This window comes from Bubalus kerabau, chromosome 2 (assembly GCF_029407905.1).
Source record: "Bubalus kerabau isolate K-KA32 ecotype Philippines breed swamp buffalo chromosome 2, PCC_UOA_SB_1v2, whole genome shotgun sequence".
Lineage (NCBI taxonomy): Eukaryota > Metazoa > Chordata > Mammalia > Artiodactyla > Bovidae > Bubalus > Bubalus kerabau.
Window position 1 is genome coordinate 74,023,926 of NC_073625.1, and position 26,401 is coordinate 74,050,326.

The following is a 26,401-nucleotide window of genomic DNA, read 5'->3' on the forward strand; positions in this document are numbered from 1 at the left end:
TGAGAACACATCTACAGCCATCTACAAGACCAGAAGAGAGGCCTCAGAAGAAGTCAACCCTGCTGACACCTTAATCTTGGACTTATATCCTCCAGACTTTGAGAATATAAATGTTTGTTGTTTATGACACCCAGTCTATAATGTTTTGTTATGGCAACCTTAGCAAGCTAGTACATGGGTTCACTTTATTATTCTCTCTCTCTGTCTTTCTCTCTCTCTCTCTCTCTCTCTTTCTCTCTGTCATTGTTTAGTTGCCAAGTCATGTTGAACTCTTCACAACCCCATGGACTTCAGCAGTCAGGCTTCCCTGGCCTTCACCGTCTCCTGGATTTTGCCCTAGCTCATGTCCACTGAATCGGTGATGCCATCCAAACATCTAATCCTCTGTCACCGTCTTCTCTTCCTGGCCTCAATCTTTCCTAGCATCAGAATCTTTTCCAGTGAGCCAGCTGTTTGCATCAGGTGGCCAAAGTAATGGAGCTTCAACTTCAGCATCATTCCTTCCAATGAATATTCAGGGTTGATTTCTCATTCTCTCTGCCTTTAATTAATTAACCTAGTTGAGAAATTAATGAGGCAGAACTAATATTTAGGAAGCAATATGGACAGTGTGAAGTAGTGTATCTTTTCAGCATTTTGAAAAGAGCAACAGAATAATATCAGATTTGTCAGAAACAATGATCATGGTATTTGTAGGATTTAAGAAATCCCTTCTTTCTGTAGATAATAAAACCTAGAAACATGCTGATATAGAGATTTATGTTGGGGCACTGGGGTTAGAAAGGAGGGCTGGGCTATAGATTTTTATAATTTTACTTTTAAATAAATATAATAATACTGTTTAATAAAATGGCTCATGGAAGAATTTATGTAATTTAGTCAGGGCCAGAGTAGGTGGCCGACCTCACATGATCTATTTACACTGACCTTTGTCCTAAACATACTTAAAATAAATTCAAAAGCAAGTGCATTGAACATGATAATCCCACATCTCGGTAGTTAAAGAAATGTTCCAAGGACCTTTCTGAAGAAACGGATGCAGTCTAAGGGGAGGTCACATAAGCATTTTGCAAAACTGTGACAGATGCTTAAAGAGGGGATATAGTTTAAATTCCTTTGGCATTCTAAGCCACATTTCAATGCTCCTTAAAATAATTAACTCTTTAATGACTGGCATATTATATATTTATCAAGAATTTGATGAAAATCCATAATTTTTGCCTTGTTCATGGCTTTTCTGTAGTTTAACCAGCCATCAGAAAATAGAAAGTGGGGCTATCCTTTAAAAGAGAAGAAAGGCACAAATACTCTTTGGTGTGATATTAAGTGTAGGATGAATTGTCCAATCCATTGTCTTTCTCCCAGTTACACATCAGAAAGCCCACTTCTTGCTATTGGAAGAAAGAGTTTTAGCTAGATTTGAGTTAAGATTCTTTAATATGACCTGATGAAATGTGTGAAACTGTAATAGAAAAATGTTGTTTTTTAGTTGTTAAGTCATGACTGACTCTGCAAACCCCATGGACTTTAGCCAGCCAGGCTCCTCTGTTCATGGGATTTCCCAGGCAAGAATACAGGAGTGGGTTGCATTTCCTTCTCCAGGGATAGAAAAATGTATTTACATACAAACTCTTCCATGAAATAGTACCAGTAGACCCAAAGGTCTGCATTAAAGTTTTAACCTGTCAGATCTTGAAGACTTTCCACAAAGAGTAACTTACTATTATTTATAATATGTGCAATCATGTGAAGAGTAGCTCCACATGTGATTAGAGTTCCATAGCATAACACAAAATAGGTGATATTCAGGAAAGCAAAAAAAAGTGACACAGGAAATGGTTTGAAGCAATATATAGGGGGAAAAAAAAAAGGGAAAAAAAATAAAAGCCTTCTGATGTATACATTTTTCTTAGGGAAGTCTGGGATTTCAGTTCTAAGGCTTACTTGTATATATTCACTTTTACAGGGGAAAAGATAGATATAAATAGAATGACATGTTCCATGGCTATTTACAGACAAAGACATAAGGATAGAAGGATAGTAAGTAAATGTTGGTCACTCAGTCATGCCCAACTCTTTGCGACCCCCATGGACTGCAGCCCACCAGGCTCCTCTGTCCATGAGTTTTTCCAGGCAAGGATACTGGAGTGGGTTGCCATTTTCTTCTCCAGGGGATCTTCCCAACCCAGGCGTTGAACCCGGGTCTCCTCCACTGCTGGCAGATTCTTTACCAACTGAGCTACAAAGTAAGCCCATAGAAACATAGAGAGATTGAAATATATAATAATTTATCCAGAAAAATAAGCTAAATATTTTAGCCTTTAAAGCATATAGAGATTGTTAAGGAATGATGTTTGTCTTCCCCAAAATTCATATGTTGAAGGTCATTTCCCAATTTGACTGTGTTTGGAGTGAGGACATTGGGAGATAATTAGATCATGAGAGCACAGCCCTTCTAAGTGAGATCCATTTTCTAATAAGAAGAGACAACTGAGAGATGATCTCCCTCTCAACCAAGTGAGGATAGAGCAAGAAGGTGACCATCTGCAAACCATGAAGAAAGGTCAGATCAGACATTGAATCTACTGGCATCTTGGTCTCGGAGTTCCCAGCCTCCAGAGCTTTGAGAAATAAATGTTCTTTAAAAAGTACCCTCCTCACATCAGTCTACAGTTCTTTTACTATAGTAATCCTAAGATAATAATAATAGTTATATATCACTTTTCTACTTTCAAATCAGTTGTTTAAACTTCATTCAGTTAATAGAATCTCCACAGAAAAATTTCGATTTAATATTAGTCTGGTGCACTGGGACGACCCAGAGGGATGGAATGGGGAGGGAGGAGGGAGGAGGGTTCAGGATGGGGAACACATGTATACCTGTGGCGGATTCATTTTGATATTTGGCAAAACTAATACAGTTATGTAAAGTTTAAAAATAAAATAAAATTAAAAAAAAATTCAAAAAAAAAAATTAGTCTGAGACTTTAAGAAAAGAGGTACTAATGCATACTCTTCATTAGAACAGTTTGACCTTAGAAATTCAGAGTACTGGCATATTCACATTTATGAAGAGAACTAATTTTTAAACCCCCAGTTAGCTTTTGTTTTCTAATTCTAGAAAATTAAACTCAAAGTCGAATTTTGTTCAAGTGATACATACATATATAAATTGTATTGGTTATATAACCTAATAATCCCTCAGGCTTGATCTGACTCAGAGACTCATATACTTTCAGATGAATTTGGTTCCTCCAGTATTAATATTTCAGTTCTATTTTTCTTCATGCTGGCGCTTCCTTGCTAGACTGTAAGTGCTGACATGAAGTCTACTGTCTTAATCTGCTCAGGCTACTGTAACAAAATACCTTAGACTGAATGGCTTAAACAGAAATTTATTTTCTCACCCTTCTAGAGCTGGAAGTCCTAGATCAAGGGCCAGGCATGTCAAGTTCTGGTAAGAGCTCTCTTCCTTGCTTTCAGACTGCTGCATTCTCTCTGTCCTCACATGGTGAACATTGAGTGCTCTGGTATCTCTTCCTCTTCAGATAAGGGTTTATTTAAAAAGGGCAGAACCATTATGATAAACCCTTATTTATCACCTCCTAGGCTGTATTTCCAAATACAGTCATAGTGGAGATGAGGGCTTCAGTGTATGAGTTTGGGGGCGGGGAACAAACATTCAGTCCATAACACTCTGCTGCTGAGCTCTTCAAATTTATGTCTTTCTCACACACAAGTACATTCATCCCATTCTAACACCCCTAAAGTCTTAACAAATTCCAGCATCGGCTGTAAAGTCTAAGGTCCAAAGTCTCATATAAATATCATTTAATCAGATTGGGTGAAACTTGATATGCAGTTTATCCTGAGGCCAAATTCTTTTCCAGCTGTGAGTCTGTGAAACCAGACAAGTTATGTGCTTTTAAAATGTGATGATAGACAGGCAGAGGATAGACATTCCCATTGCAAAAGGAAGAACTACGGGAAAACAAATAAGGGATGACAGGTCTGAAGCAACTCTAAAGGCTGGCAAGGCAGATTCCATTAGATCTTAAGACTCAAGAGTAACTCTCTCTGGCCTGATGTTCCGCCCTCCAGGCTGGCTGCCCTGGTAGTGTCACCCCATGCATCTGCAGGCAGCCGTCTCTTCAGCTCAGTGGAGTGCGGCTTCTTCAGTTTTCTGTGAGGGTCTGCCCTCTGAAACCGAGGAGAAAGCAAGCAGCCTTACTCCCTGGGCCTGCGGAGGGAGCGGCAGCCCTCATGCTCTGTGAACTGTCTTAGGGGTTATTCTTCCCTTTTCTTGAAGAGTAACTCCTCTGAGCAGCCTTCTTTCATTCCACCTAGTTTCTCATTTTCATTTAGTCTCTGACAGTGTTTCTGTTGCTACAGTCTCATTTCTCTTCTGGAACCTGCTGCATGGTGGCTGATTGAATTTGTCCTCCATATCCATACTAGTTTCCTTCTCAGATAATTGTCTAGCAACACCCTAGTATTCTCTTAAGAACAAGGTTTCTCTCTCTCTGGTGTTTTTTTTTTTTTTTTTTTAAGTATGGATAGGCTGAGAATTTTCCAAATCTTCAAGTTCTGGTGTCATTTTACTAACTATTCTTTCTTCAATTCATGACTCTTCTTTCTCATTTTACTATATGCAGTAAGGAGGACCCAAATCACACCTTCAGTATTTTGTGTAGAAATCTCCTTAGCTTCACTGTTTCTATTACCCATTCTTACATATGGATATTTTTGCAAGTGAGTAAAATAGATGAGTTGAATTTTTTTTCCTATTATCTATCACTTTATATAGATTATCTGTGGTGGTTTAGTCACTAAGTTGTGTCCAACTCTTGTGACCCCATGGACTGTAAACAGCCAGGCTCCTCTTTCCATGGAATTTCCAGGAAAATGTCCAGTATTCCAAGAATACTGGAGTGTGTTGCCATTTCCTTCTCCAGGGGTTGTTCATAACCCAGGAATTGAACACAGGTCTCCTGCACTGCAGGCAGATTCTTTACTAACTGAGCTACTAGAGGATATCTGTACATTAAATTAATTAGTTATTTAACTTTAACTAATTAATTAGATACTTTAGTCAATTTATTTACTGAAATTTGCTAAAATATTTTTCCTTGAAAGAAAAAGTTTTGATGGATGAAATTTATACTTGTGTAATCAACTGTCTGCAACAAAAACTCTTGGTGCCCTCTCTCTATTGCTTCAGGTCTCTCCATGTAGTACTCACCAGAGGGTGAGTACTTCCAGCTGCTAATGTCTGCAACTCTTTCCTCTGGAGCTTATTTTGGTGGGGGGAACCCACTCTACACTGAATAATGTCAGCGCCACCTGCCTTCTTTTCCCCTCTATCTTTAGTAAACTCCTCTCCTCACCACTTAGACTTCAACCAACTACTGACAGAGTTATTGTCAATTTCCTCTCTTTCAGGGTATGGACTGTAATTCTGACGCTCCAGTTCTCCATGGGTATCCAGAATTTGCCACTGAGTTCCAGCTACTTACTAGGAGATCTTGCTTAATATCACACACTTAGTTGACTACCTTTTGAATAGTGTCCCGCCAAATCTTGGAAATGCAGGATATGACTTTACTTAGAAATTATTGCAGATTATACTATTTGTGGACATAGTCAAATATTTAAAAATCACACTGCATTAGAGTGGGCCTTAAGTCGAATGACAGTGTTCTTACAAGAAGCAAAAAATCAGACACAGAGTGAAGAAAGCCCTGAGAAGAGGATGGTAGAGACTGAATGTGTGTTGCTACAAACTAATGGATGCCAGGAGCCATCAAAGCCTGGAAAAGGCAAGAGATGACTTAACCCTAAAGCCTTTAGGGTGAGACAACACATTGAGTGAGAGGGTAAATATCTGTTATTTTAAGGAACCAAGTTTGTAGCAACTTGTCAGAACTAAAAAATAAGTATTTTCCTTTTTCTGCCTCACTTTTGTACTCCCCTATGTAATTTACTGGAAACATATTTGAAATAAACTATTCATAATTAAATCATAGATTTAAGACCAGGTAACCCAAAACAAGATACTGAACAAATTCTTGTGATAAATACTGATTTTTATGAATTTTAATTTGTTCTTCTCAAATTTTCCAGGAACTAGATGCATAGTGGTAGGGACACCTTTTACACATCAGCACTCCGTGGCATCGCTATGGTCCTTGGATGGTTTACAGAGTTGTCATCCTTTGGGGTTTAGTCAAGAGTTTGTAAATAGTGCTTCCCACACTCTCTCTCACACTTCTGAAAGCCAGGAGGATCACAGAGATGGAATTTAGGCCTCAGTTTTTGGCTGGAGCACAAGCTTCAAGATTTCTTGAAGAGATCTTTTCAAGAAACTTAGAGATAACAAAGGAACATTTCATGCAAAGATGTGCACAATAAAGGATAGGTATGGTATGGACCTAACAGAGGCAGAAGATAGTAAGAAGACGTGGCAAGGATACACCGAAGAATGACACAAAAAAACATCTTTACAATCTAGATAACCACGCAGGTGTGATCACTTACCATCCTGGAATGTGAGCCACACATCCTGGAATGTGAAGTCAAGTAGGCTTAGGATACTACAAAAAAAGCTAATGAAGGGGATGGAATTCCAGTGAGCTATTTCATCTATTTCTAAAAAATGATGCTGTGAAAGTGCTGCACTCAATATGCCAGCAAATTTGGAAAACTCAGCAGTGGCCACAGGGCTGGAAAAGTCAGTTTTCATTCCAATCCCAAAGAAAGGCAATGCCAAAGAATGTTCAAACTACTGCAAACTTGCACTAATCTCACATGCTAGAAAAGTAATAATGCTCAGAATTCTCCAAGCCAGGCTTCAACAGTATGTGAACTGTGAGCTTCCAGGTGTTCAGCTGGATTTAGAAAAGGCAGAGGAACCAGAGATCAAATTGCCAACATCCATTGGATTATTGATCAAGCAAGAGAGTTCCAGAAAAACATCTACTTCTGCTTTATTGTGGAGAAGTAAATGGCAACCCACTCCAGTATTCTTGCCAGGAGAATCCCATGGATGGAGAAGCCTGGTAGGCAACAGTCCACATGGTTGCAAAGCGACGGACATGACTGAGCAACTTCACTTTCACTTTCTGCTTTATTGACTACATCAAAGCCTGTGACTGTGTGGATCACAACAAACTGTGGAAAATTCTGAAAGAGATGGGAATACCAGACCACCTGACCTGCCTCCTGAGAAATCTATATGCAGGTCAGGAAGCAACACTTAAAACTGGACATGGAACAACAGATGGGTTACAAATAGGAAAAGGAGTATGTCAAGGCTGCATTTTGTAACCTGCTTATTTAACTTATATGCAGAGTACTTCATGTGAAATGCCAGATTGAATGAAGCACAGCTGGAATCAAGATTTCTAGGAGAAATATCAATAACCTCTGCCAGGAGCCAAGTAATATTCCATTGTGTATATTCACCACAGCTTTCTTATCCATTCATCTGCTGATGGAAATCTAGGTTGCTTCCATGTCCTGGCTATTAGAAACAGTGCTGTGATGAACATTGAGGTCACGTGTCTCTTTCAATTCTGGTTTCCTCAGTGTGTATGCCCAGCAGTGGAATTGCTGGATCGTATCGCAGTTTTGATAGATAGAGTTCCTGATGAGCTATGGAATGAGGTTCGTGACATTGTACAGGAGACAGGGATCAAGACCATCCCCGTGGAAAAGAAATGCAGAAAAGCAAAATGGCTGTCTGGGGAGGCCTTACAAATAGCTGTGAAAAGAAGAGAAGTGAAAAGCAAAGGAGAAAAGGAAAAATATAAGCATCTGAATGCAGAGTTCCAAAGAATAGCAAGAAGAGATAAGAAAGCCTTCTTCAGTGATCAATGCAAAGAAATAGAGGAAAACAACAGAATGGGAAAGACTAGAGATCTCTGCAAGAAAATTAGAGATACCAGGGGAACATTTCATGCAAAGATGGGCTCGATAAAGGACAGAAATGGTATGGACCTAACAGAAGCAGAAGATATTAAGAAGAGGTGGCAAGAATACACAGAAGAACTGTACAAAAAAGATCTTCATGACCCAGATAATCACGATGGTGTGATCACTGACCTAGAGCCAGACATCCTGGAATGTGAAGTCAAGTGGGCCTTAGAAAGCATCACTATGAACAAAGCTAGTGGAGGTGATGGAATTTCAGCTGAGCTCTTTCAAATCCTGAAAGATGATGCTGTGAAAGTGCTGCACTCAATATGCCAGCAAATTTGGAAAACTCAGCAGTGGCCACAGGACTGGAAAAGGTCAGTTTTCATTCCAACCCCAAAGAAAGGCAATGCCAAAGAATGCTCAAACTACTGCACAATTGCACTCATCTCACATGCTAGTAAAGTAATGCTCAAAATTCTCCAAGCCAGGCTTCAGCAGTACATGAACTGTGAACTTTCTGATGTTCAAGCTGGTTTTGGAAAAGGCAGAGGAACCAGAGATCAAATTGCCAACATCCGCTGGATCATGGAAAAAGCAAGAGAGTTCCAGAAAAACATTTATTTCTGCTTTATTGACTATGCCAAAGCCTTTGACTGTGTGGATCACAATAAACTGTGGAAAATTCTGAAAGAGCTGGGAATATCAGACCACCTGATCTGCCTCTTGAGAAATCTGTATGCAGGGCAGGAAGCAACAGTTAGAACTGGACATGGAACAACAGACTGGTTCCAAATAGGAAAAGGAGTACATCAAGGTTGTATATTGTCACCCTGCTTTTATTTAACTTATATACAGAGTACATCATGAGAAACTCTGGACTGGAAGAAACACAAGCTGGAATCGAGATTGCTGGGAGAAATATCAATAACCTCAGGTATGCAGATGACACCACCCTTATGGCAGAAAGTGAAGAGGAACTCAAAAGCCTCTTGATGAAAATGAAAGTGGAGAGTGAAAAAGTTGGCTTAAAGCCCAACATTCAGAAAACGAAGATCATGGCATCTGGTCCCATCACTTCATGGGAAATAGATGGGGAAACAGTGGAAACAGTGTCAGACTTTATTTTTCTGGGCTCCAAAATCAGTGCAGATGGTGACTGCAGCCATGAAATTAAAAGACGCTTACTCCTTGGAAGGAAAGTTATAACCAACCTAGATAGCACATTCAAAAGAGGAGACATTACTTTGCCAACAAAGGTCCGTCTAGTCAAGGCTATGGTTTTTCCTGTGGTCATGTATGGATGTGAGAGTTGGACTGTGAAGAAAGCTGAGCACCTAAGAATTGATGCTTTTGAGCTGTGGTGTTGGAGACGACTCTTGAGAGTCCCTTGGACTGCAAGGAGATCCAACCAGTCCATTCTGAAGGAGATGAGCCGTGGGATTTCTTTGGAAGGAATGATGCTGAAGCTGAAACTCCAGTACTTTGGCCACCTCATGGGAAGAGTTGACTCACTGGAAAAGACTCTGATGCTGGAAGGGGTTGGGGGCAGGAGGAGAAGGGGATGACAGAGGATGAGATGGCTGGATGGCATCACTGACTCGATGGACTTCAGTCTGAGTGAACTCTGGGAGTTTGTGATGGACAGGGAGGCCTGGCGTGCTACGATTCACAGGGTCGCAAAGAGTCGGACAGGACTGAGTGACTGAACTGAACTGATGGCAGTTCTATTTCCAGTTTTTTAAGGAATCTCCACACTGTTCTCCATAGTGGCTGTACTAGTTTGCCTTCCCACCAACAGTGTAAGAGGGTTCCCTTTTCTCCACACCCTCTCCAGCATTCATTGCTTGTAGACTTTTGGATAACAGCCATTCTGACTGGCGTGAAATGATACCTCATTGTGGTTTTGAGTTGCATTTCTCTGATAATGAGTTATGTTGAGCATCTTTTCATGTGTGTGTTGGCCATCTGTATGTCTTCTTTGGAGAAATGTCTGTTTAGTTCTTTGGCCCACTTTTTGATTGGGTCTTTTATTTTTCTGGAATTGAGCGGCAGGAGTTGCTTGTAGATTTTTGAGATTAATTCTTTGTCCATTGCTTTGTTTGCTATTATTTTCTCCCATTCTGAAGGCTGTCTTTTCATCTTGCTTATAGTTTCCTTTGTTTTGCAGAAGCTTTATATTTTAATTAGGTCCCATATGTTTATTTTTGCTTTTATTTCCAATATTCTGGGAGGTCTGTCATAGAGGATCCTGCTGTGATTTATGTTGGAGAGTGTTTTGTTATGTTCTCCTCTAGGAGTTTAATAGTTTCTGGTCTTACGTTTAGATCTTTAATCCATTTTGAGTTTATTTTTGTTTATGGTGTTAGAAAGTGTTCTAGTTTCATTCTTTTACAAGTGGTTGACCAGTTTTCCCAGAACCATTTGTTAAAGAGATTGTCTTTTCTCCATTGCATATTCTTGCCTCCTTTGTCAAAGATAAGGTGTCCATAGGTGCATGGTTTTATCTCTGGGCTTTCTGTTTTGTTCCATTGATCTATATTTCTGTCTTTGTGCCAGTAGCATACTGTCTTGATGACTGTGGCTTTGTAGTAGAGACTGAAGTCAGGCAGGTTGATTCCTCCAGTTCCATTCTTCTTTCTCAAGATTGTTTGTAAATTATGATGGTTTCTTTCAAATTATTGGCAAGAAGGATTTTCTACTCCTAGCAAATTTGAAGAAACTCCAGTATCATAATATTAGTTTATACTTTTATAAAAAGTAAAATTATTATCAGGGTAATTGATTTAATTGTAGTCTCACGAAATGTTGCTACAACAATTTCTAGCTGATGAAAGCACAGTTAGGATTTTGTCACAATAACCAAATTGATTAATAATAGGTGCTATCCAAAGAACATTTTCTAGGCATTATGTTTTAGGTAAATTGTAGCTAGATAAACATGAATTGTAAATCAATACTATAAGGAATGATATAGGTCTATTTACTGTTATTTATACCTAAATATTCGGAGAAGGCAATGGCAACCCACTTCAGTACTCTTGCCTGGCAAATCCTATGGATGGAGGGGCCTGGTAGGCTGCTGTCCTTGGGGTCACTAAGAGTTGGACACGACTGAGCGACTTCACTTTCACTTTTCACTTTCATGCTTTGGAGAAGGCAATGAAACCCACTCCAGTACTTTTTCCTATAAAATCCCATGGATAGAGGAGCCTGGTAGGCTGCAGTCCATGGGGTCGCTAGAGTCGGACACGACTGAGCGACTTCACTTTCACTTTTCACTTTCATGCTTTGGAGAAGGCAATGGCAACCCACTCCAGTGTTCTTGCCTGGAGAATCCCAGGGATGGGGGAGCCTGGTGGACTGCCGTCTATGGGGTCGCACAGAGTTGGACACGACTGAAGCGACTTAGCAGCAGCAGCATACCTAAATATTAACATCTTAAAATATTTCTTTAATACTTGTTTGTAGATTTAAGAGAAGTCATTTAATGTAATGATTCCAGTGGTTTAGTAGTAGTATTGTGTTATTATAAAAGATTTAGGTGAAAATGATGATGTTGTTACATTATTGTAAACTACTTTTTCCACTCACAGCCCAACTCACTGCATTTATAGAATTGCTTGGTTTCATAATTCATATCAATAGAACCTAAAAAGTAATTTTCAATAATGAAATAGCATTTAAATCCTAGGTGCAGTGTTTTTATAAATAAGAACAAGTCCAGTCTGTTCTTTTGAAAAATGTTACTGGGTAAATTTGATCATGATTATTTATTAAACAGCACTGAAGAAATGCGTAGTGGGGTATGACAATAAACAATTATTTGAAGCATTTCTATCTTATCAGTTTTTATTAACCACTATCTACTGCTGATTTATAAAATTCTTGATGACAGGCAGAATATTTATAGACAATACTGTGGCATTGTGCTTATCCTTTTAAATCTTCACTTACTGAAGGAGTGAGAAGAGGGTGGCAAAAATTAAGCAGGGCTTTGTAGGAAAAATAATATGACAATTTTTCCCTTACCTGAGATAGTAATTGGAAAAAAGAAAGAGCAGGAATACAATTTCTATGCTACTCACATATCTTTTAGTATTAAATTAAATTACACTAATGATTAAAATTTATGATCTGTATAGTTTTAATTAAAATACTATCAAACCTTATGATATAAACACATTAACTCAATGCTAATATAAAGGACTAGCAGTGTCTCACATATACAATTCCACCAAGGGTGTGTTATTTTTTCCTTCTTTCAAATCATGCTCAATTTAGCTAACTAAAAATATATGTATATTTTACATGTATATCTAGAAAATATTTAGAAAAAATAAAACTGTGTAACCTAGAAAAAAGAAAACTATATACAATCCTTATGGACTTTTAGTGCTAATGAATTTAATACTAATGAGCACTAATGAATATTAATACCAATATTCATGAATCAATGGTTTATTAATAATTATATTTTTAGACCCTCTGGAGGAGGGCATAGCAATCCACTTCCGTATTCTTGCCTGGATAATCCCCATGGTCAGAGGAGCCTGGTGGGCTCAGTCCATGGGGCTGCAAAGAGTCGGACATGAATGAGCGACTAAGGACACATAATATTTAAAAATTATTTATATATGCTTTTTCAGTAAACAAATGTTTAAATCAATAGGTATATGTGATTGGCTGAATAGTGGACCCCAAAGATGTGCATGTTCTAATCCCTGTAAATGTCTTTTTTATGACAAAAGAGCCTTTGCATATATGACTGTTTTAAGGGTGTTATCCAGGTGAACCTGATAAAATTACAAAGATCCTTGTAAGAGGAGGCAGGCTCAGGGAAATAGTGAAAGTCGCTCAGTCACGTCTGACTCTTTGCAACCCCATGGACTTTAGCCTGCCAGGCTCCTCTGTCCGTGGACTTCTCCAGGAAAGAATACTGGAGTGGGTAGCCACTCCCTTCTCCAGCTATCTTCCTAATCCATGGATCGAACCCACGTCTCTCACATTGAAGGTGGATTATTTACCATCTGGGCCACCAGGGGAGCCCAGAATACTGTAGTAGGTAGCCTATCCCTTCTCCAGGGGATCTTTCCAAACCAGAAATTGAACCGGGTCTTCTCCATTGTGGTGGATTCTTTACCAGCTGAATCACTAGAGGTTAACATAATTAAGGAAACAGAAAAACATTGGAAAATACTAAGATGCTGACTTTGAGGAAGGAAAATAGAGCCAAGAGGAAAAGAATGCAAGGAATACAGTTCTAGAAGCTAGAACAGGCAAGGAAACTAATTATTTTCTAAAGCTTCCAGAGGGAGCATGATCTAACCAACAACATGCCTTTGGCCCCTTAAAGCTCATTTCAGATTTCCAAGCTCCACAACTTTAAGATTTACATCTTTTTTGTTGTAAGCCCCTAAACTGTGGTAATATGTTACAGCAGCGATAGGAAACTAACAAAGCATCCTATACAAAAAGGAAGGTAAAACCATAATTACAATTTTATTATAGTAACAGCTAGTCTGGACTTCTCAGATGGGCCAGTGATAAAGAATCCGCCTGCCAATGCAGGAGATGTGGGTTCGATCCCTGGGTTGGGAAGATCCCCCCAAGAAGAAAATGGCAACCCACTCCAGTATTTTTGCCTGGGAAATCCCATGGACAGAGAAGCCTGGCATGGGATATGCCTGGCATGGATAGAGGAGTTACAGTCCATGGGTTCGCAAAGTGTTGGACCCAACTGAGCAGCAACAACAGCTAGTCTAGATCAGCTTGCAAATGCTTTTACTGCTTTCTCACCTTCCATTGGTCCATCAGCTCTCAGCAACCTCACATTGACTCCTCTTCCTCAGTCTAGTATTAGTTAGTTCAGTCGCTCAGTCATGTCCGACTCTTTGCGACCCCATGAATTGCAGCACGCCAGGCCTCCCTGTCCATCACCAACTCCCGGAGTTCACTCAGACTCATGTCCATCGAGTCGGTGATGCCATCCAGCCATCTCATCCTCTGTCGTCCCTTTTTCCTCCTGCCCCCAATCCCTCCTAGCATCAGAGTTTTTTCCAATTAGTCAACTCTTCCCATGAGGTGGCCAAAGTACCGGAGTTTCAGCTTTAGCATCATTCCTTCCAAAGAACACCCAGGGCTGATCTCCTTTAGAATGGACTGGTTGGATCTCCTTGCAGTCCAGGGGACTCTCAAGAGTCTTCTCCAACACCACAGTTCAAAAGCATCAATTCTTTGGCGCTCAGCTTTCTTCACAGTCCAACTCTCACACCCATACATGACCACTGGTAAAACCATAGCCTTGACTAGACAGACCTTTGTTGGCAAAGTAATGTCTCTGCTTTTGAATATGCTATCTAGGTTGGTCATAACTTTCCGTCCAAGGAGTAAGCGTCTTTTAAGTTCATGGCTGCAGTCACCATCTGCAGTGATTTTGGAGCCCAGAAAAATAAAGTCTGACACTATTTCCACTATTTCCCCATCTATTTGCCATGAATTGATGGGACCAGATGCCATGATCTTTGTTTTCTGAATGTTGAGCTTTAAGCCAACCTTTTCACTCTTCTCTTTCACTTTCATCAAGAGGCTTTTTAGTTCTTCTTCACTTTCTAGTTTACCTGCTTCATAATAGTTGCCAGTTTCTGTGATATATGTTTAAAATACAAACAACACATTTATGGACTTTCCTGGCAGTCCAGCAGTTAAGACTCTGTGCTTCCAATGCAGGGGATGCAGGTTTGGTCCCTGGTTGGAGAACTAAGATCCCACATGTCACATGGTGAGGTAATAAAAAATTAAAATAAATAACACATTTATTAAGATATGATCTCTGTTTTGCAATATTAGCATCGAATTCTAATAGGAAAAATAAAACATATAAAAAGATTACAAATTGGGGCTCTTGAGCCGTTCTATCCATTGCAGTAGCCACTAGCCAAAGGTGGCTAATGAGCACTTTAAATATGATTAGTTTGGGTAAAGATGTACTTAACATAAGGATAAGATACATACCGAATATTAATACTGATCCAGGTTTGCTTGTTCAACATACAGCAAACCAACTGCTGAGATTCCAGTGTTTGCAACATGGAAAAGATTTATCCACAAAGCAGTCAAGCAATGAGATAAGAGAAAAAGTCTCAAATCCATCTCCCTGAAGTCCAAGGACTTGGGATATTTATGAGATAAAGAAACACAGTTGCCTGAGGTGTGGAAAGTGTGGGGAAGACTAATTGGAGATGAGGAAAAAATGAAGTAACAGTCCTTCTGTGCAGGTGCAACTAAGCTAGTCTTCTTCATGAGATGTATGTTCAGAAAATGGCAGCCTAACATGTTCAGAGGGTGGATTTTGGGGCACTCTGAAGGTAAAAGATCACCAATGGGACATTCACAGGTGCCCAGTTGGATGCTTGGCGGTCCAAATCAGTCTTAGACGGCTGGAGCTTGAACCTGTATACCAGATGATTCCAAGTTCCTGTGATGTCAGATAATTTCATTATTTGAAGCTGATGCTACACTTCAACAGTGTAAACCCATACTTGCCACAATCTCCATAACAATCTAGCAAGGTCAGCCAATGACCTTCATGGAAGATTTTCTGTACTGTTTTTCTTTGAATCCTCAGTGTCTTGAAGAGTTGATGACCCACAAAAAGAAATCATAATATGTTGTAGAAATAAATGAAAAGGTGGATGAAAAAAATATATAAAATTTTGCTTTTGAAGGCTGTCGATGAAGTATACTTGGCATATCTTATGTTAAAATTGGTATTTTTGAAATTTGATAAATTTATTGATTTTAGGGTACTGTGTCATTTTTTATTTTAAGTGGCATTCATTGCAAGGCTATTTTCCAATAGTGTCTAATACTCAATAGCTCTTCTCTGAAGTAATAATTATTCTGTAGAAGATCTTGGTTGTATTCTTCTCTCCCTTTCTACATCTTTGTCATGCTTTCAAATTTGGCTGCATTCAGGAGAAATCAAGCTGAACTCATTCAGGAAACAAAGAAAGTTCTTTCTAAACCATGTGATAAGGTTAAATGAAAGAGCTGCCTTCGGCAGACAAGAGATCTTTTCTGATGAATTAAATTATACAGTCCATTAGGGTAGGAAATATATATCATGACAATTTGATTTAACACATGGATCATGTATTTAGCCCTAGGACTGAATTATATCATCAATAGTTGCTTTTGGGTTGCTTCCACAAGTAAAATATTAATGTCCAAACTTCTGAATGACACCACCTTTTCATCTTTTTAGTCATGAAATGAACATTTATTGAGTATACTATGTAGAAATAATGCCATAGAGAAGCTTGAATTCTAATAGAAAAGAATGACTTTTAAAATAATGAAAAGATGTGATAATATCTATGAGTATACAATGTTTGTAAAATCCTATGAGTGTACAGAAGATGGGGGAAATCATTTTTTATTAGTACCTAGCCATGAATAACATTGTTGGTTTCCTGAGATGACCGTTCAGGTTCAGTAATGAGTAGAGAAATAGACAAAGAATACCGTATAGGCTTCTTTTCTCCATTGTTAAGAATCTTTCTTGCTAAACCTGAATATAATATTAGATCTTTCTCAACATAACAATCCAGGCAGATGCTACTAATTAATCAATGTTGATTGGTCCTCAAGATAAAAACTTTTCATTATTTTTGTTGATGTAGATAAAATTCTGATGAAACTAAAGTTTTACCAGAGTATTCTGCCAAGAACATATAGCACATCAACCTTAAGAACATCCAGTAAGAAAGTCAAATTTACTTGCCATTATGAATTACATCCAACCATATAAACATGCCCTGAATATAAATTATATGTAAGTGTATGTGTATATATGTGTATATAGGTAGGTAGGTTTGCATATATGTATCTATGTCATGAATGTATATGTGTGTGTTTATGCTATTTTGGAATTTCTCGATTCATGTTTAAAAGGTATAATGTTGGAAAATTAATTTTTATATTCTAAGTACTTTGAATTATTAGATATAATGTGATTATGATAAATATATGCTGAATCCCACAAAACATGTATGAAAAAGTAACAACTTCTAAATAAAGGGACATACTTCAGAAATATTTAATCTTATTAACATTTTATAAAAATATAACAAAGATACATTATATAATTGAAAAAAAACTTCTCATAGGAAAGCTAAAATTAGAATTGAAGGTAGAGCTATATACAACCTTATATTTAGAAAATGGATTCATGTCAATGTATGGCAAAACCAATACAACATTGTAAAGTAATTAGCCTCCAATTAAAATAAAAAAAAAATAAAATAAAAAAAAAAGAAAACGGAATTTAACATTCCAAACTCTGTTCTTGGATGTAGCACTTTTTTCATATATAATTCTCTAAATATGATTATTTCACATAATATGTTAAGAAAGCACAGCATCTCTTCATTTGAATAACTTCTTTGAGATCTATTACTTGTTTTCCACATTGGATTGTACTTGATTAGCCTACAGCAATTTTTTTCTAATGATGAGTTTCATTCCATTGCCATTATTTTTATATCATTTTTGATTAGCCATTAACTCAACATGTGAACTATGAAACTGTTGTTCATAAGGTAAATATTAACTTCATTTACTTCTTATGACATTTTTACATGAGAAACAGAGCTGCTAACATAATTACAAGATGATCTGAAGCTGTTAATTTCACAAAGTTCATTGTGATTTCATTGGAAGTCTGTATTATCATGGTTGCCAATTAATTTATACAGTGTAATGAGTGCTTTATTTCATTCATCAGAAATTAAAAAGATGTCTACATTACAGTTTTGTGGTTTAACAAAGATTCAGTTATCCTTTATTCCATACATAATGGCAGTGAAATTGGTTTCCAGATACGATGTCTTTCAAATACTCGTTAAGAATAACAGAATTAGAAATAAATTCCTGTCATAAAACATTTCCAGTGCAAAATCTTATAACTTATATTATTATTTTCATCTTTTGAGTTACCTTTGAAAGAGTATTTTTCAGACAAATGCTGTCACAGTTTATTGTACATATTTTCACTACTATATTATCCCTCACACCCTCAAAATACTATTTTGCTTTTAGTGAAACTCTGTCCACATACTACTCAATAATCATCAAAACAATATTAAAAGATTGACATATATATTTTTATTGCATAGTGAAATCATAATTTCACTGTAACTTTCCTTTGATATTTCAAGTGATATATGTGAGCAAGTATTTTAACTGCCTTTATTCTTCACTAATACAATACCTCTTTTTTTTTTTCCCCCAAAGTGAGTCATGAACCATTAGCTTAAACTAACAATAAAATCAAATCCCTGTGGTTCTAATTGGATGCATTTTTATTTTTCAATTTGGAGAGCTTTACAAAGCACACAATGTTCAACTTTTTATAACCTTCCACTCTTAAAATATTTTATTGTGGTCATAGCTTGCATGTTCCTTGAAAATTTTAGGTCCTTTAGGTTCCTTGAAAATTATAGGTCATGGTTTATGAACACAAAATATTTTAATTTAAAAATCTATCACTATTTCTTTTTCTATAAAGAAACCACTCAGATACTTTCTGATAAGTATGGACATTTAGTATTCTCAATAACAGCTATATAGATTGCCTTTTGTTCATGTCCCATTTTTTTCCAGCATTTCTTTCTAATGCTTATTGTTGATTCATTTAATTACTGATGGATAGTCAAGAGCTCACTATAATTTGACTCTCATTGGAAGTCAAAGTAAAGGTTTATTTTTCAAGTAAGTTTTATTACTCTAGTACCTTTGACCTTAGGACAATTGTCAAAAATTCTCCTTGACCAAATTTTAATCAGACAAATCTGAGCCCATTTTTCTGAATAGGCTTCATCGTTGAGGCTGCCTTGGCCTGCCTAGCCCAGTTGAGGCCAGAATCCTGTTAAGTCAGGTTTGTTGTTGTTGTTCAGTCATTAAGTTGTATCTGAATCTGTAACCCTATTTACTGCAGCACACCAGAATTTCCTGTCCTTCACTATCTTCCTGAAAGAAAGTGAAAGTGAAGTCACTCAGTCGTGTTCGACTCTTTGTGACCCCATGGACTGTAGCCACCAGGCTCCTCTGTCCATGGGATTTTCCAGGCAATAGTCCTGGAGTGGATTGCCATTTCCTTCCCCAGGGGATCTTTCCAACCCAGGGATCGAACCCAGGTCTCCCGCCTTGTAGACAGACACTTTACCATCTGAGCCACCAGGGAAGTCCTAAATATGCTCAAATACATGTCCATTGAGTCAGTGATGCCATCTAAACATCTCATCCTCTGCCACACCCTTCTCCTTTTGCCTTTAATCTTTCCCAGAATCAGGGTCTTTTCCAATGAGTTGTCCCTTTGCATCAGGTAGCCAAAGTATTATAGCTTCACCTTCGGCATCAGTCCTTCCAATGAATATTTAGGGTTGATTTCCTTTAGGATTGACTGGTTTGATCCCCTTGAAGTCCAAAAGACTCTTCTCCAGCACCACAATTTGAAAGCATCAATTTTCAGCTCACAATTTTCTTTATGGTTAAACAATATATTGGACTATATGGACCTTTGTACACAAAGTGATGTCTCCACTTTTTAAAAATATCTGGGTTTGTCACAGTTTTCAAGAGACAAGCACCTTTGAATTTCACTGCAGTCACCATATGCAGTGACTTTAAAGCCCAAGAAAATAAAGTCTGTCACTGTTCTCACTTTTCTTCCTATTTGCCATAAAGTGATGAGGCCAAAAGCCGTGATCTTAGTTTCTTGAACGTTGAGTTATAAGCCAGCTTTTTCACTCTCCTCTTTCACCCTCATCAAGAGACTCCTTAGTTTCTCTTCACATTCTGCCATAAGAATGGTATCATCTGCATATTTGAGGTTATTGATATTTCTCCTGGCAATCTTGAATCCAACTTGTAATTCATCCAGTCCAGCATTTTGCATGATGTAAATTGCATACAAGTTAAATAAGATGACAATGTACAGGCTTATTGTACTCCTTTCCCAATTTTGAACCAGTCTATTGTTTCATGTAAAGTTCTAATTATGGCTTCTTGACCTGCACACAGTTTTTCAGGAGACAGGTAAGGTGGTTTGGTATTCCCATCTCTTTAAGAAATTTTTACAGTTTGTTGTAAGCCACACAAAGGCATTAGAGTAGTCAATGAGTCAGAAGATGATGCTTTTCTGAAATTCCATTTCTTTCTCTATGATCCAACAAATGTTGGCAATTTGATCTCTGATTCCTCTGCCGTTTCTAAACCCAACTTATATATCTGGAAGTTCTCAGTTTACATACTGCTAAGGCCTAGCTTAAAGAATTTTGAGCATAACTTTTCTAGCATATGAAATGAGTGCAATTGTAGAGTAGCTTGAAGAGTCTTTGGCATTGCCCTTCTTTGGGATTAGAATGAAAACGGACTTTTCCAGTCCTGTGGTCATATCTGAGTTTTCTATATTGGTTGACATATTGAGTGCAGCCCTATAACAGTGTCAACTTTTAGGATTTTAAATAGTTCAGTGGGAATCCTACCACCTCCACTAGCTTTGTTCACAGTAACCTTTTCTAAGGATCACTTGCCTTCACACCAAGATGTCCTGCTGTAGGTGTGTGACTGCACCATCATGGTTATCCACGTCATTAAGGTCTTTTTTTTTTCTATAGATCTTCTGTGTATGTGTGCCACCTCTTCTTAATTTCTTCTGCTTCTCTTAGATTCTTTCTGTTTCTGTCCTTTATTATGCCCATCATTTCATGAAATATTCCCTTGATATCTCCAATTGTCTTGGGGAGAATTCTAGTCTTTCCTATTCTATTGTTTTCCTCTATTTCTTTGCATTGTTCATTTAAGAAGGCTTTCTTATCTCTCCTTGGTTTTTTCCAGAATACTGCATTGAGTTGGGTATATCTTTCCCTTTCTCACTCGCTTTTCACTTCTCTTCTTTTCTCAGCTGTTTGTAAAGCCTCCTCAGAGAACCACTTTGCCATCTTGCATTTCTTTTTCCTTGGGATGTTTTTGATCATTGTCTCCTATACAGTGTTAGGAACCTCTGTCCATAGTTCTTCAGGAACTCTGCCTACGAGATCTAATCCCTTGAATCTATTCATTACTTCTACTGTATAATTATAAGGGATTTGATTTAGGTCATACCTGAATGGCCTAGTGATTTTCCCTACTTTCTTCAATTTAAGCCTGAATTTAGAAATAAGGAGTTTATGATCTGAGCCAAAGTCAGTTCCAGGTCTTGTTGTTGCTAACTGTTTAGAGCTTCTCTGTGTCCGGCTGCAAAGAAGATGGTCAATCTGATTTCAATATTGGCAGCCTGGTGATGTCCATGTGTAGGGTCTCTTGGGCTGTTGGAAAAGGCTGGTTGCTAGAACCAGCCTGTTATTTTGACAAAACCGCTAGCTTTTACTCTGCTTAATTTTGTACCACAAGGCCAAACTTGCCTGTCACTCCACCTATCATTTAACTTCCTATTTTTGCATTCAAATTCCAATTGAAAAGGGCATCTTTTTTGGTGTTAGTTCTAGAAGGTCTTGTAGGTCTACATAGAACCAGTGAACTTCAGCTTAATGGTTGGGGTATAGACTTGGATTACTGTGATGTTGAATGGTTTGCCTTGGAAATGAACTGAGATCATTCTGTTGTTTTTGAGATTACACTCAAGCACTGCATTTCAGACTCTTTTGTTGACTATGAGGGCTACTCCATTTTTTTCTAAGGGTTTCTTACCCACAGTAGTAGATATAATGGTTATCTGTATTGAATTCTCCCATTCCTGTCCATTTTAGTTTACTGATTTCTAAGATGTCAGTGTTCACTCTTGCCATATCCTGCTTGACCATGTCCAATTTACCTTGAACATGGACCTAACATTCAGGTTCCTACGAAATGCTGTTCTTTACACCACTAGACTTTACTTTTACCACAAAACACATCCACTACTGAGCATTGTTTTCCAGTTGCTTCATTCTTACTGGTCTGCGTGTGTGTGTGTGTTAAGTCACTTTAGTCGTGTCAGACTCTTTGCAACCTTATGGACTGTAGCTGACCAGGTTCCTCTGTCAATGGGAATTTCCAGGCAAGAATAAGAGAGTAGGTTGCCATGCTCTCCTTCAGGGGATCTTCCAGACCCAAGGACTGAACCTGAGTCTCTTATGTCTCCCACATTGGCAAGTGGGTTCTTTATCACTAATGTCACCAAGATCTTAGTAATTGCCCTCCACCCTCCCCCAATAGCACCTTCTGGATAGTTTTTGACCTGAAGAGGTCTCATCTTCCATTGTCATATCATTTTGCCTTTTCAATATGTCTATGGGGTTCTCTGGGGCCACCATGATGGCTCAGCTGTAAAGCATCCGCCTTCAATCAGGAGCCACAGGAGACACAGATTCTATCCATGGGTTGGGAAGATCCCCTGGAGGAGGGCATGGCAACCCACTCCAGTATTCTTGCCTGGAGAACCCCATGGACAGTGGAGCATGGTGGACTACAGTCCATGTGGTCACAAAGAGTCAGATTCAACTGAAGCAACTTGGCAGGCACACGTGGCATTCTCCAGGCAAGAATACCAGAGTGGGTTGCCATTTCCTCCTCCAGTGGGCCACTGTTTTTTCAGAACTATTCACTCTGACCCATCCATCTTGGGTGGCCCTGCATAGCATTGCTCATAGCTTTGTTGAGTTATGGAAGCCCTTTCACCATGACAAGGCTGTGATCCATGAAGGGGCTTCCCAGATATTGATGCTTTATTTGGTAGTCACATTAGGAAGGAGCTATAAATCGCTTAGTTTGTTTGACAATTTGGCCTTTAGTAATAACTCAATATTCAGGATAGATAGATACACATAAAGGAATTTGAGGACAGACTGCCTTTGTTTAAAAAAAAAAAAAAAGTATCCATCTTCTCTTGTACCGATAGGAAGAGCACATTTCTGGTTGGATACACAAGAGGTCAACAGTGAAGAATCAATCTAAAGACTGTGTTTTTTGCACTTAACTATTTTTCGCATGCAATATTAATTTTGACTTGCATTCAAATTAATGCAAGGAAGTAAACATTGAATTTTTTTTGACTCAAGTAAATTAGAACTGTCATACTGCTATTATTTACATCAAGATATATGACAGCTCTGTCATTAAGTTAAATATTACAAGGTTAGTGAGAAAATTCTAATTTGATTTCCAAGTCCAAGCTGACTCAACGTATGTAAACATAATTATCTTAAGATTGAGAATCACAGTAGTATAAACTTATTAAAATAGAAATTCATCAAAAAGCTTCTTTAAAAATAATCAGAATTTAATCATGATTATCATGATAAGGGCAAAGTAAGATTAAGTCAGAATGATGCATCTGACAGACCTTTTGCCTGGAAAATCCCATGGATGGAGAAGTCAGGTGGGCTGCAGTCCATGGGGTCGCTAAGAGTCGGAAACGACTGAGCGACTTCCCTTTCACATTTCACTTTCATGCATTGGAGAAGGAAATGGCAACCCACTCCAGTGTTCTTGCCTGGAAAATCCCAGGGACGGCAGAGCCTGGTGGGCTGCTGTCTCTGGGGTCGCACAGAGTCGGACATGACTGAAGCGACTTAGCAGCAGTAGCAGCAGACATTATTTATATTTTGGCATATAAATGTATATATATTTATATACAAATATACTATTTGGTATTTTATGGTATCTAATGGGGCTTCCCTAGTGGCTCAGGAGTAAAGAATCCATCTGCAAGGCAGGAGTCGTAGGAGATGTAGGTTCAATCCCTGGGTCGGGAAGATCCCTGGGCATGGCAACCCACTTCTGTATTCTTGCCTGGAGAATCCCATGGACAGAGGAGCCTTGTGGGCTACAGTCCACAGGGTCACAAAAAGTTGGACACGACTGAAGCAACTTAGCAACAACCAGAAACATATCTTATATGCATAAGTATTCTCTTGCCTTGTATTATTATTTTTCAAGAAGTTGTCCGATATTAGGAAGTTTAGTTCTTTGTAATCTCAAAGGATCTTTTCCTCAAATCTCACATTTTGTGCAATTTCATGATATTGAAATTTATGTCCTCAGGTTTCAATTTATATTCATAAATGTCTGGAGCTAGACATATTTTAAATTTTCACTGTATGAACTTATAGGAAGTTATATTGTTTGGAAGGGGTTTAAAAATGAAATTTTCAGATTACACACCTCTGTATTGTTTTCACTATTATTAAAATATATATATTTTTACTATTTTTATAAAAGAAGTTGGAAATGAACCTCATGGCACTAAATTACCATATAAATGAATTCATACAAAATCTTGTTCGATTAAACATCATATCTTCCTCTTTTTTTCTTTTTATTTCTCCCTTTCAAACACTATTACAGAGAAATGTTGTAAGGTAATAAATTTATGAAAATGATTTTGAGGTGAATGAGTTAGTTCACAGAATAAATAAATCTTATTCAGTGTATAGCTGCTGAAAATAAGAATCAAAAGTAGAGTTCTATAATTCATCCATCCTGGAACAAAAACATATTAGACATCTTCACATCCTAATCCATGAAAACATATTAGACCAAAAACATATCAGACATCTTTACATCCTAATCTATACTCAGTCTGTACCTCTTCAGTGTGAGTAAAACATCCTAATATTTTAAACTTACCTCTTTCAATTTAATGTAAGCAAAATACTGTTGACAAATGAAAAAAGAAACAAGAGCAATAGCAGATGACCTTATAATTCTTTATACAATAAACTTTTATGAAACTGATGATGAGGATGAAGTAAATAGATTTTGGAATCAAAGGAGAATTAAAAGCTCCAGCTATTGTTATAATCACTTTTAAAATTAATTTATAATAGGCCCTTGTTTTCTGAAATTACAAATTAGTTTCATCATTAAATAAAAAAAATACTTTGACACTTTTTCTGTTACAAAAGCAATGATATTTCAACTAGAACTGGAAGGCAGAACTTCAGTTCTATTTTTGTTAAACCACCAAATATCAACACAAGTGGTTTAACAAAAACATATCCTATATTTTCTTCTCAGGTTTGAACTGAGTCATAAACATCAGTTCAGTTCAGTCACTCAGTCGTGTCTGACTCTTTGCAACTCCATGAACTGCAGCATGCCTGGCCTCACTGTCCATCACCAACTCCCGGAGTTCACTCAAACTCACGTCCATCGAGTCGGTGATGCCATCCAGCCATCTCATCCTCTGTCGTCCCCTTCTCCTCCTGCCCCCAATCCCTCCCAGCATCAGAGTCTTTTCCAATGAGTCAACTCTTCGCATGAGGTTGGCCAAAGTATTGGAGTTTCAGCTTTGGCCTCATTCCTTCCAAAGAACACTCAGGATTGATCTCCTTTAGGATGGACTGGTTGGATCTCTTTGCTGTCCAAAGGACTCTCAAGAGTCTTCTCCAACACCACAGTTTAAAAGCAGCAATTCTTCGGTGCTCAGCTGTCTTCACAGTCCAAGTCTCGCATCCATACATGACCACAGGAAAAACCATAGCCTTGACTAGACGAACATTTGTTGGCAAAGTAATGTCTCTGCTTTTCAATAGGCTATCTAGGTTGGTCATAACTTTCTTTCCAAGGAGTAAGCCTCTTTTAATTTCATGGCTGCAGTCACCATCTGCAGTGATTTTGGAGCCCAAAAAAATAAAGTCTGACACTGTTTCCACTGTTTCCCCATCTATTTGCCATGAAGTGATGGGACCAGATGCCATGATCTTCATTTTCTGAATGTTGAGCTTTAAGTCAACTTTTTCACTCTCCTCTTTCACTTTCATCAAGAGGCTTTTTAGTTCCTCTTCACTTTCTGCCATAAGGATGGTGTCAGCTGCAATATCTGAGGTTATTGATATTTCTCCCGGAAATCTTGATTCCAGCTTGTGCTTCTTCCAGCCCAGCGTTTCTCATGATGTACTCTGCATATAAGTTAAATAAGAAGGGTGACAATATGCAGCCTTGACGTACTCCTTTACATATTTGGAACCAGTCTGTTGTTCCATGTCCAGTTCTAACTGTTGCTTCCTGACCTGCATATAGGTTTCTCAAGAGGTAGGTCAGGTGGTCTGGTATTCCCATCTCTTTCAGAATTTTCCACAGTTTATTGTAATCCACACAGTCAAAGGCTTTGGCATAGTCAATAAAGCAGAAATAGATGCTTTTCTGGAACTCTCTTGCTTTTTGATGATCCAGAGGATGTTGGCAATTTGATCTCTGATCAACATCCAAGGTAAGAGATACCCAAGTAAGATGGTAGGTGTTGCGAGAGGGCATCAGAGGGCAGACACACTGAAACCATAATCACAGAAAACTAGTCAATCTAATCACATGGACCACAGCCTTGTCTAACTTAATGAAACTAATCCATGCCCTGTGGGGCCACCCAAGAAGGGTGGGTCATGGAGGAAAGGTCTGACAGAATGTGGTCCCTTGGAGAAGGGAATGGTAAACCACTTCAGTA